The sequence below is a fragment of the Bos grunniens genome, chromosome 7, assembly GCF_055505025.1.
Source record: "Bos grunniens cultivar Pamir isolate PY7600 chromosome 7, Bosgru_T2T1.0, whole genome shotgun sequence".
NCBI lineage: Eukaryota > Metazoa > Chordata > Mammalia > Artiodactyla > Bovidae > Bos > Bos grunniens.
This window is the reverse complement of record NC_141171.1, coordinates 91,161,898-91,175,181: the sequence shown is the minus strand read 5'-3', so window position 1 is coordinate 91,175,181 and position 13,284 is coordinate 91,161,898. Positions and strand designations below refer to the sequence as shown.

At 38.6% G+C, this 13,284-nt stretch overlaps 1 protein-coding gene across 25 annotated transcripts in view; it reads right to left on the bottom strand.

Annotated features, from left to right (window-relative positions):
• The window catches only part of LOC147369959 (uncharacterized), a 650,726-nt gene that overhangs the window by 170,618 nt on the left and 466,824 nt on the right, over positions 1-13,284 (bottom strand). The window contains exon 4 of one of the 25 annotated variants that reach the window (XR_015168201.1): positions 8,613-8,667. The exons of the other annotated variants lie outside the window; for them this stretch is intronic. The gene's annotated coding sequence lies outside the window, so the exon portion shown is untranslated. The remainder of the gene's footprint in view (positions 1-8,612; positions 8,668-13,284) is intronic. 25 annotated transcript variants of the gene reach the window in all.

Genomic DNA, 13,284 nt, shown 5'->3' with positions numbered 1-13,284 from the left:
CTAATTCTGACCTCAAATATTTCCATACCCTCTTCAAGCTTTGATGAGGCATATTTTTAATGAGCGTTCATTTCATATTTTCAACCAAGCTACTGATGGAACTGTTAAAAAGGATATCAGCTTTAAGGGAGTCTTTCATACAGTTCAAAAATTCCTTTATCCAGATTGTATACTGTCCTCTAATTGTGTGGTAAGCATTTCTCCCTCTTCAAAAAAAATATAGTATTTAAAAAAAATAAAAGAACAGGGGTGATAGGAATCTGAATAACCACATAATAATAGTAACAGGGATGTTCACATCCTATTCTGGTGTTCCTTTTTAAAGACAGCATATCCAAGAAAAATTTATCTCGAGTGGTTTCCTGATGGATTGTGATTAGAGACTCATGATTTTGACACAGCAAAGCTATTGGATTCAGGCAGAGAACAGAGGGTGATGGAGAGCATGGGGAACAAAATTTATTTCAAAGAAGTTACACATTGAGATTCCAGAGGAAGAGTATGATTACTGCAGGTCATGGCCCTGCATTGGATACCACTTTAGACAAGGGACAAAGAATTTTTAAAAGCACGGATAGGCCAAGACGTGACAACAAACTTTCTGTGGTCAGAGGCCTGGAATAGGCTCCCATCTTCAAGCTCAGTGAAACACGACCTTGGTTTCCTGCACAACTCAATGTATTTGTTACCAATGACATTGCTCTGTGAGAAGTATTTGTATTCACATTTCTCTGCAGAACATATAAATGAATTCACATATAGATAATTAAAGGATAATATTTTTGTCATAAAAACAATAGAGACCAAAGAGAAAGTACACTACCTTTTCAGGACAAAGCACGTGGTAAAAGTACTTTTAGTAGGGCATGGAGGAAGAAGGAGATAAATTAAAGGTTTGAAATTAACATATACACATTACAATTATATATAAAGTAGATAAACAACAAGAACCTATTTTACAGAATAGGAAACTCTACTCAATATTCTGTGACAGCCTATACAGGAAAAGAATCAGAAAAAGAATAGATATATGTATAGCATTCACTTTGCTGAACACTTGAAACTAACACAACACTGTAAATTACCTATAACCCAATTAGAAAATTGTTTAAAAAAATACCTTGAGCTTCTGGCTTAGGTGGGATGAGAAGTACAAGGGTGGTATCCTGAAACATTAGAATGACCCAAAGGCCGTAGCTAGTCAACATGTGGTTGTAGGAAAACAATGCAGAGGATGAGAAACTTTAAGCTAAATAAGGCTAACTGAATATGAAAGCGTGCATGTATATACTTTGTACCCTAAAATGTCATAATTCCAGTAAAAATGACTTGTAAACTTTAGTTCCCCGTGAAGACGAAAAATATTGAATTTGATATTATTCAGGAAGGAACATGGTAGATGAGGGCAAAGAAAATCTCTCACTGTGGGGTCATGTGAGAGTTGGACTATAAAGAAAGCTGAGCACTGAAGAATTGATGCTTTTGAACTGCGGTGTTGGAGAAGGCTCTTGAGAGTCCCTTGGACTGCAAGGAGATGCAACCAGTCCACCCTAAAGGAAATCAGTCCTGAATATTCATTGGAAGGACTGAGGTTGAAGCTGAAACTCCAATACTTTGGCCACCTGATGCAAAGAGCTGATTCCTTGGAAAAGACCCTGAAGCTGGGAAAGATTGAAGGCAGGAGGAGAAGGGGACGACAGAGGATGAGATGGTTGGATGGCATCATCAACTCGATGGACCTGAGTTTGAACAAGCTCTGGGAATTGGTTATGGACAAGGAAGCCTGGTATGCTACAGCCCATGGGGTCAAAGAGTGGACAGGACTGAACATTGAATTGAACTGAGACAGTTCAGAACATGTTCATCAAAGGACACTAGGGTATGCCTTCTCTCTTGCTCCCTCTTTTTTTTCCTTCCCTCCTCTTACTCTTCTGCCTTCCCTGTTTGGGTTCCTATATCTCCTCTTAGCCTCTGATTCCATTTTTTGAGAGATTCTGTTACTATCTGATTTCCATTCCTATTGTTACAATAAGGCTGCTAAGTCGCTTCAGTCATGTCCGACTCTGTGCAACCCCAGAGATGACAGCCCACCAGGCTCCCCCGTCCCTGGGATTCTCCAGGCAAGAACACTGGAGTGGGTTGCCATTTCCTTCTCCAGTGCATGAAAGTGAAAAGTGAAAGTGAAGTCGCTCAATCGTGTCTGACTCCTAGGGACCCCATGGACTGCAGCCCACCAGTCTCCTCTGTCCATGGGATTTTCCAGGGAAGAGTACTGGAGAGGGGTGCCATTTCCTTCTCCTACAATAAGGCATGGGGCTTCAAATCTAGACTTCAGAAGAAAAGGGTAAAGCAACCTTTCCAAGCTCATGTTCCTGAGGACACAATTAGGGGACTACTAAACCTTTCTGCTGTCCCATTGAAGCACTTCTTATAAATGAATTCCATGTGCTATACCCTATAGAGAACCACCCTATTTTCTCTTCATTCCTAAAAAACTGCCAAGCTGTTTCTTAGTATAACTTTGGAACTTTACTCTTCTTACAGTGTTTTTGTTAATTTATTCATCCTTTTTAAGAATCAATTTTTATTATTTTAGAATCAAGTAGGAAAGCTGGCAGGAAAGGAGCAGTGCGTGTGTGTGCTTAGTCACTCGGCTGTGTCCAACTCTTTGCAGGCATTTGGATGTAGCCCTCCAGGCTCCTCTGTCCATGGGATTTTTCAGGCAAGAATACTGGAGTGGGGTTGCTATTTCCTTCTCCATGGAATCTTCCTGACCCAAGGATTGAACCTGCATCTCCTGTGTCTCCTGCTTTGCAGACTAATTCTTTACCTGCTAAGTCATAAAACTAATAACCATTATTTCTATCTCTACGATACACCAATGATTGATTCAGCTCTTAATTACATTCTTCAGTGCAATATAAGAAAATGCTTTCCAGACAGAAGCAAAGAGGTAGAATGAATTATAGAGTTTCATAATAAATTAACTGATAATGTTAACGAACCCATGTCCATTTCTAACCAAAATAGCCCATTTTCTCCCTTTAGCAAACCAATGATCATTTCCCAATGATCATTAAGTGAGATAAAGAGGGGTATATTTTTTCTCTGTCACAGTATCACATGGCCATGTTATGCCCTAGCTGATGAACTACTCTGTCCCAAACTACACCTAACTCTGAAAAGTAACATCCAGATGTTGGGGGAAATAAGTCTACTTGCCTGAATACGTTTAGGTGAACTAAGCCACTGAGCAATGACAATGGGTTCTCACTCAATTTTTAGTAAAAGTATTTTCCGTATATATGATGCCCATCCTGCTGTTCTCAGAGCATTTATCCAATGAGGAACATGTTAAATTTGTATTGCTGTGTGACGAACTACCACAGGCTTAGCAACGTAGGGAAAAGAAATGTAAGTTATCTCACAGTTTCTACAGATTAGAAGTCTGGACCATTCTTAGCTGGGTCCTTTGCTTGGGATTTGACAAGGCAGTAAACAAGACGTCAGCCAGAGCCATGGTCTTATCTGAGGCTTGAGATCCTCTTCTAAGCTCATGCAGTCATTGGCAGAATTCATTTATCTGCAGCTGGATAACTCATGGTGTCTTACTCTTCCAATCCAGGGTGAGTTATAGTCAGTCAGTCATGTCCAACTCTTTGTGACCCCATGGACTGTAGTCCGACAGGCTTCTCTGTCCATGGGATTCTCCAGGCAAGAATACTGGAGTGGGTTGCCATTTCCTTCTCTAGGGGATCTTCCCGACACTGGGATTGAACACGTGTCTTCTGCATTGCAGGCAGATTCTTTACCATCTGAGCCACCAGGAGAACCTACTATTAAGACACATTCCTAAATATAAAGACAGGTCAACTTAAAAAGTATCAGCTGATACATGCTTGACTTTATCATATAATCTATAGACAATATATTAGAATATGTAATGAATCCATTCACCTTTTCCAAAGGCATACCGGAGACAGAAGTAGCAATACAGTTATAAATGACAATCATCAATCAGATGAAATAATTTAGATGAAGCCTGTCTCTCTCGAAGAGATAGAGACTGGGCAAGTGGTCAGGAAGAAGTGACCACTTTTTTAACTTTGCATGAAAAATAATGTTCAGTTCCATGTTGCTGAACATCATTCTGTTTTTGCCAAATAAATCCTCTACTTCAGATTGCTGTTCAAATGCTTTATTAAAACTCCACTTCTGGCCTTTGTTTGGAATCTGTTACTTTTGTTGCCACCTCCCGATTGCTGTCCTCTGAAGCATCTACTTTTCCTCTGTCCCCTGAAGCCTCAATTGCCTTCCCGCTGTCCCTAGAATTAGCAGTATCCTTCAAATCCAACAGCAGAGAGCATTTCTGAATTCTAGACCCTTTTTTAAGAGCTCGTCTGATTAGTTCAAGCTCACTCAGAATTCTGAATGACTCGAAGTTAACTAATTACAGGAGTCATAATCACAACTGCAAAAATTCCATCACTTTTACCATATAATTTAATTTACTCACGAGAGAGACAGCCTCACAACTCAGAAGTCCCATCTACCCTCAAGGAGAAGGAACTATACAGGACATGCCCTTCAGCCAGTAGGAATCTTAGGGGATATCTTAGAATTCTGCCTACCATAAGAAGAAAAGTCAAATTACTTTAATAATTCAGCAGCAGAATTTTACAGCAATAATTTAGCATTCAAGTGTGTCATAGTCCCTCAGTCTAAAACTGCTGTATTAATATTTTTTACCAATTTATTCCATTCTTTAATTTCAAAAAAAAATCTTTCTTCCCATCTTCCATCACGCTCTCCCCTCTCACCCAAGTCCTTGCTATCACTTATTCTCTCCTGCTATGATCTCGAGCTGCTGAGAAGATCACCTTTGGAAGGGCAGAACATTGGAACTTGCGTGGTCTGACACCATGCCCCTGGCCTCATTAGTGAATGCAGTCGTGCAGAGAAAAGAAATAAATCATTCTAGTGACTACTCCATGTCAGAAGTACCTTCACTTACATGAAATTAGAACATTAGCGTGAGTCCTGAAAAAAAAAAAAAAGCCTCATTCCACTTAGAAATGCTCTCTACAGTTCAGTTCAGTTGCTCAGTCGTGTCTGACTCTTTGCAACCCCACGGACTGCAGCACGCCAGGCTTCCCTGTCCATCACCAACTGCCAGAGCTTACTCAAACTCACGTCCATTAAGTTAATGATGCCATTCAAACATCTCATCCTCTGTCGTCCCCTTCTCCTCCTGCCCTCTATCTTTCCCAGCATCAGGTCTTTTCCAATGAGTCAGTTCTTCACATCAGGTGGCCAAAATATTGGAGCTTCAGCTTCAGCATCAGTCCTTCCAAAGGATATTCAGGACTGATTTCCTTTAGGATGGACTGGTTGGATCTCCTTTCTGTCCAAGGGACTCTCAAGAGTTTTTCTCAACACAACAGTTTAAAAGCATCAATTCTTCGGCACTCAGCTTTCTTTATAGTCCAGCTCTTACATCCATCCATGACTACTGGAAAAACCGCAGCTTTGACTATATGGACCTTTGTCAGCAAAGTAATGTCTGTCCTTTTTAATATGCTAAGTTTGTCATGACTTTTCTTCCAAGGAGCAAGCATCTTTTAATTTCATGGCTGCAGTCACCATCTGCAGTGATTTGGGAGCCCCAAAAAAATAAAGTCTGTCACTGTTTCCACTGTTTCCCCATCTATTTGCCATGAAGTGATGGGACCAGATGCCATGATCTTTGTTTTTTGAATGCTGAGTTTTAAGCCAACTTTTTCACTCTCCTCTTTCACTTTCATCAAGAGGCTCTTTAGGTCTTCACTTTCTAACATAAGGGTGGTGTCATCTGCATATCTGAGGTTATTGATGCTTCTCCCAGAAATCTTGATTCCAGCTTGTACTTCATCCAGCCTGGCATTTCATATAATGTACTCTACATATAAGTTAAATAAGCAGGGTGACAATATACAGCCTTGAAATACTCCTTTCCCAATTTGGAACTAGTCTTTGGTTCTATGTCCAGTTCTAACTGTTGCTTCTTGACCTGCATACAGATTTCTCAGGAGGCCAGTCAGATGGTCTGGTATTCTCACCTCTTAGAAGAATTTTCCACAGTTTGCTGTGATCTACACAGTCAGAGGCTTTGGCATAGTCAATAGAGAAGAAGTAGATGGACAGGGAAGCCTGGTGGGCTGCCGTCACTGGGGTCGCACAGAGTCGGACACGACAGAAGCGACTTAGCAGCAGCAGATGTTTTTCTGGTATTCTCTTTCTTTTTCAACAATCCAACAGATGTTGGCAATTTGATCTCTGATTCCTCTGCCTTTTCTAAATCCAGATTGAACATCTGCAAGTTCTTGATTCACGTACTTTGAAGCCTGGCTTGGAGAATTTTGAGCATTACTTTGCTAGCATGTGAGATGAGTGCAATTATGCGGTCGTTCACACATTCTTTGGCATTGCTTCTCTTTAGGACTGGAATGAAATCTGACCTTTTCCAGTCCTGTGGCCACTACTGAGTTTTCCAAATTTGCTGGCATATTTAATGCAGCACTTGAAAAGCATCATCTTTTAAGATTTGAAATAGCTCAACTGGAATTCCATCACCTCCACTGGTTAATAATCATCTAACCTACTCCATTCCTGATTTTTATGGCATCTACACAATGCCTAAAGTGAGCTTTCTGAGGCGTAAGACCTTGCTGCCTCGATTTTTTAAATAGCCACAGATTTAGTACAGCAGAAATAGTAAAGCATTTTATTCATTGATATATTGATATATATTCATTCTTTTAATTTGGCATTCAAGGCTCTCTATACATAAACTCACACACATATTTTTCAAAAGTTTTCAACTCCTGATCTTCAATTCCACTTCGTCTCAGTCAGTCAGAATGTCACTATGCCCTTCGTTTCTGTAGAGTGGCACCTCTAAATTTGACGTATGTCATCCGTAAATGGACCATCTCGGTACACCACCACTTGATCTGTGAAATCTTTGATGATTTAGCTCACTCTACATGGGGATGCAAAGAGTCAGACATGATTGAGTGACTAACACTTTCCTTTATACTTTCATCACTAAAACGTCCATGTCAGTGCCCTGGCATTTCATCGTTAGAATCTCTGGTGATTCAGCTCACTCCCCGTCACACCAGCTGGGAGTGATACCTGCATCTTTCGGTATTCATATTACTTTTTGTGTTCCTCAATTATGTTTTGTGTGTGTGTGTTCTACATACTACTGAAGTTACTTATATTGACATTTTACTTCTCCTATTTGATTTTAAGATTCTTAGGAAAGATATTTGTATATCCTACAAAGTCTGACACACACAGCAGAAACTAAGTAAATACATATTTCTTTAAAAGAATCAAAAAGTTCTCATAAAACTTCTCTTAATGCTTAAAAATATAGTCAATAATTTTATATTTTGATATTTTCTGTAACTTTAGAAAATTTCTTTTAAAAAAAGAATTTATGAACTGTTAATTCTCTCTTGTTACAAAGACCCCTTTTTGAGAGGTTAACACTTGGAAACCAATGATGCTTTGCATTTTATTGATTTCCACTTATGTGTGTTCTTCTATCTAATCAATAGTGCAAAATATAAATTAGAGGAAAATATTTAATAAGGAATAAAATGTTACATCATTTTTCAATTGGATATGATGTGCCATATATCCTATATTCTTTCTCATGATGCATTTTCCAACTAAAATTTAAAATGAAAATAAACTAAAAGGCCTCTTTTAGTGCCTGTTATTGATAATACTATGTGCCAAAGGAATCCAAATGACCTAAGTTTTACACATTACAATTTCTCTTTTAGAATTAAAATATTTGTTTTAAAAGAAAATATTTTACAAAATTTTATTTACTCAGTTGTAATTATTTATGGTGATGAGGTGGGAAAGATGAAATAAAAAACTAATAGAAGTTTTCTATTCAGACTGCTGATTACTTTCCTTGTTTTGACCTTCCTATGGCAGATATTTAAATTTTGTTTGCTTTCTTTACAGGGAGCACTTAAACATTTAGCTTACCTAAGATGCAATGACCTGAATAATAGAAGCAGAGAAAACTGCTAATTTAGAGATTTTAAATGGATAAATGGATTGTAAATGGATTATGGAAATTGAAACATAACAAATCAGCTTTAATCATGCAGTTAATGAACTTCCACAATTTAACTGTGAACTTTTCAAATGTTGGGTTATGTTTATATTTAAAGTCAAGTATGCAGAAGCCAAGGGTACATAAGACATAACTCAAAAGTCTTCATACCTTTCAGAGACTTCTGATATTTCCTTTGAATTTATATTTTTTGCACACAGGTCCCAAGTAGATCGTGGACTATTTTATTTAAATTTTGATCAGAACTTGACTTCCTACTATAGAATTATTCGAGGCAGAGATTTGTGCCTTGAAATGCATTTCTTTTTCAACTGTTGCAACTTACATGTAAGGTAGTCAATAAACATCCAGTAAATGAAACTGTGTAGTGCCTTGGAACTAAACTACTATTTTTCAACTTGATTACTACAGTGAACATATGGAGCATGAACCCTGCCCTAAAAATTCTCATCATCTCTCTCATCATTACCTGTTAAAGCATTTCATCATAGCTTGAATCCTTTATGTTAGAGATTGGCTGGGGCCTGGAATAAAGAATGAAAATGTGACAAATGGCCACTTATTGGTCATTAACTATCATGATTAGAGCAGCCTGCCTCTCAGAGTGAGGGTCAACATTAAGAAATGAAACCATCCCTTAGAATATCCTCTTGATAGGAATGAAGCTGTTCATTATCTGATCATTAGGGTCCATGCCAAATAAAACACGTTATTTCACACAACCGAAGTCCTAATTATTCATTTAGTCATTGGCTTAAATGGGAAGCAATGAAAAAAGCAAATAACTAAGCAACTGTACAATCTTCAGATCCCCATCTAAGTGCAAGATGATACTTAATGCTAAAAAATAGCTCATGGCAAAAAAGTATTAAAAGTGACTGAGAGATCACATGTGGCACCCAATACCCAATCACATATGGAAACTTTAGTTATCAGTTCAGCTCAAAATTGCAATAATAAGTTACTATTTTGCCTCACTATCAAAATAATGAATATCTAAGAATTAACCTCAAATGCTTAAAAAGGAATTTATTTTTTAAAATTATAAGCATATAAACTAAAGAATTATCATATTTAGGAATGATGAGAATTGGAAAGGAGTAGAATATAGCAAATTATGTTAGAGACGCAGATGATACTAACCTAGAGAGATAATATGGACATCTGTGACAAAAGTGACATAATTTTTTTTCTACTGGTAAATATCTTGATGACAGCAACAATATTTTTTAATTAGGTAATGGAGAATTCTGAGTTCTCAAATTGTTTAATTTACTTATTTGAATTGCAGGCTAATTACTTTACAATATTGTAGTGGTTTCTGCCATACATTCACATGAATCAGCCATGGGTGTACATGTGTCCCCCATTCTGAATCCCCCTCCCACCTCCCTCCCCATTCCATCCCTCATTTTGTGACTTTGGAAAAAACAAGTCACATGAGGCTCAGTTTCCTTACAAACAAAAACTGATTATCACTACCTGTCTTACCTTATTGGGTTACTGGGAGGAATTAAGAAGCTGCTTTAGGAAATAGATGGGGAAACAGTGGAAACAGTGTCAGACTTTATTTTGGGGGGCTCCAAAATCACTGCAGATGGTGACTGCATCCATGAAATTAAAAGACGCTTACTCCTTGGAAGAAAAGTTATGACCAACCTAGACAGTATATTCAAAAGCAGAGACATTATTTTGCCAACAAAGGTCCGTCTAGTCAAGGCTATGGTTTTCCCAGTGGTCATGTATGGATGTGAGAGTTGGACTGTGAAGAAAGCTGAGCGCCAAAGAATTGATGCTTTTGAACTGTGGTGTTGGAGAAGACTCTTGAGAGTCCCTTGTACTGCAAGGAGATCCAACCAGTCCATTCTGAAGGAGATCAGCCCTGGGTGTTCTTTGGAGGGAATGATGCTAAAGCTGAAACTCCAGTACTTTGGCCACCTCATTCGAAGAGTTGACTCATTGGAAAAGACTCTGATGCTGAGAGGGATTGGGGGCAGGAGGAGAAGGGGACGACAGAGGATGAGATGGCTGGATGGCATCTCTGACTCGATGGACGTGAGTCTCAGTGAACTCCGGGAGTTGGTGATGGACAGGGAGGCCTGGCGTGCTGCGATTCATGGGGTCACAAAGAGTCAGACATGACTGAGCGACTGAACTTAGACACTTAAAACTATTTTTGGAACATAAAGGGCTGGATGAATTACAAATAACCTCACTCATCTCCTTGGCTCAGATCCTTGAACTGCTGTCTGGAGAAGATGACCTAACTGCTAGAAGAGATAATACTGAAAAGAATCTTGATATGTTCTTTGGTTCCTTGGCCTTACTTGTCCAGGTTGAGTACTTGAGGTGCTGAACTAGGGTATACACTTTTAAAAACATCCTTTTCCTTTTCTGTTGAGCTGTCCTCCTCTTCCTCCTTGAGAATTAGTTTTTGATCTACAGAGCTAGAAGAGACTTGGTGGGGCCCAGGAGAGATAAAAACAAATAACAAAAAAGCCAAAGGTTTCAAGTTTTCTTAAGAGTTCCTGGTGATGATGAAAGGGAACCTTAGTCTCCTTCTAAGTGAGTGTCTAGTTCAGGTCACATAAAAGTAGAAATGAGGTCATAAATGCAAAACTAAACCACATCTGGAAATTTAAAGTGCATATTTGTTTCTTAGATCTCTCTATAACCTGAGAGCATCTGAGGGAATCCTCAGGGAAAGTGGCCTGTGAGGGTAATGGAACGCTGGGACTGCTCTCTAGTCCTACGGTCCAGTCAAGGTTCATCCCAGAGCCCCACAATCAAGGCAATAAAAGTGTTGGATGAAGGACAAAGAACACGGTGTGGGAACCAGATCACACAAGGTGGGGTAGGAGAAAAATCTGCTTTCAACGGAAAGAAGAAAACCAAACAAGTGGTTGAATCATATGGAGAACAGTGTGGAGATTCCTTAAAAAACTGGAAATAGAACTGCCTTATGATCCAGCAATCCCACTGCTGGGCATACACACTGAGGAAACCAGAAGGGAAAGAGACACGTGTACCCAATGTTCATCGCAGCACTGTTTATAATAGCCAGGACATGGAAGCAACCTAGATGTCCATCAGCAGATGAATGGATAAGAAAGCTGTGGTACATATATACAATGGAGTATTACTCAGCCATTAAAAAGAATTCATTTGAATCAGTTCTAATGAGGTGGATGAAACTGGAGCCTATTATACAGAGTGAAGTAAGCCAGAAGGAAAAACACCAATACAGTATACTAACGCATATATATGGAATTTAGAAAGATGATAACAATAACCCTGTGTACAAGGCAGCAAAAGAGACACTGATGTATGGAACAGTCTTATGGACTCTGTGGGAGAGGGTGGGAAGATTTGGGAGAACGGCATTGAAACATGTAAAATATCATGTATGAAACGAGATGCCAGTCCAGGTTCGATGCACGATACTGGATGCTTGGGGCTAGTGCACTGGGATGACCCAGAGGGATGGATTCATTTTGATATTTGGCAAAACTAATACAATTATGTAAAGTTTAAAAATAAAATAAAATTTAAAAAAAATACATTAAAAAAAGAAACAAAGATATACTGGAATAAGTTGTCAAAAAAGATACTGTGGACAGTTTCTAGGCAACATATGAATCCAAAAATGACAGAAAGGCGAAATTAAGGATCCTAACTACTGAAGGGACAGAAAATACAAATTCTATGATAAATGAGGGAATAAATGTTCCTCGGTGATGTAAAGAGCAGAGAAAGAGAAGAGTTAAGAGGCCTCCAGAACAAGGAGCCAGGATCAGCTTCATAGGCATTGACCCACACAGTCAGTCACAAAGGGCCCTCACTTGCTCTAATGCTCTGCTGTCACCATCTTAAAATTCCTCATCATTTATGAACAAGAAATTCTGCACTTTCATTTCATTTCAATTTGTGGGCCCACAAATTAGGTAGCCAATCTGTCAAGAAGTCTTTAGAGGTATCCTTTTGTCCTGCATGTAAGACCTTGTATAAGCTTCTTTCTGGATATGTTATAATAATCAAACTAGAGCAGTGGATTGGAGTGGGAGGTGGGAGGGAGATTCAAGAGGGAGGTAACATACATATACCTATGGTTGATTCATATTGTTTCATGCGAGAAACCAACACAGTATTATAAAGCAATTATCCTCCAATTAAAAATAAATAAATTTTTAAAAAAATCAACTCACTACATGCTGACTCTGGAGAGAAACAATTCTCCAAAGTCAGCAAACTCTTTATGGGGAGGGGACATAGGAACTGGCAGCAAGACAGGGATAAGAGATGGGGAAACAACAGCAAGAAAAAAAAAATTATTGTAAAAGTATCTTGATATATTAAGAAGAAACTTCCTTCATCTATGAATTATCAATGCAACTATTTTCACAAATATCCCAGGGTAAAATCAATAGGCAAAAGAAATTTTCAAATATTTTTATTTTCTAATTAAAACAAAAAAAGCTCCCCAACACAATAATTATGCCACGTTTACATTGACCAAGCCTTTAAGCAGTCTTTTTTATCAATTAAATAATTAATTTGAAGGATATAAATGGTGCATTTTGTTACTGTTTTTTAGGAAAGAGAAACTTATAGATTTATTTTTAACCTCTTTTTTTTAACTATTTACGCCAATTGTTGTTGCTGTTCAGTCACTAAGTAATGTTCACCTCTGCAATCCAAAGGACTGCAGCATGCCAGGCTTCCCTGTCCTTCACCATCTCCCTGAGTTTGCTCAAACTCAAGTCCATTGAGTCAGTGATGCTATTTAAGCATCTCATCCTATGCCACCCCCTTTTCTTCTGCCGTCAATCTTTCCCAGCATTAGAGTCTTTTCCAGTCAGTTGACTCTTCACATCAGGTGGCAAACATATTGGACCTTCAGCTTCAGCATTAGTCCTTCCAAAGAATATATAGGATAGATTTCCATTAGGAATGACTGGTCAGATCTCCTTGCAGTGCAAGGAACTCTCAAGAGTCTTCTCCAGCACCACAGTTCAAAACCATCAATTCTTTGGCGCTCAACCTTCTTTACAGTCTAGTTCTCACATCTATACATGATTACTGGAAAAACCATAGCCTTGACTAGACAGACCTTTGTTGGCAAAGTGATGTCTCTACTTTTT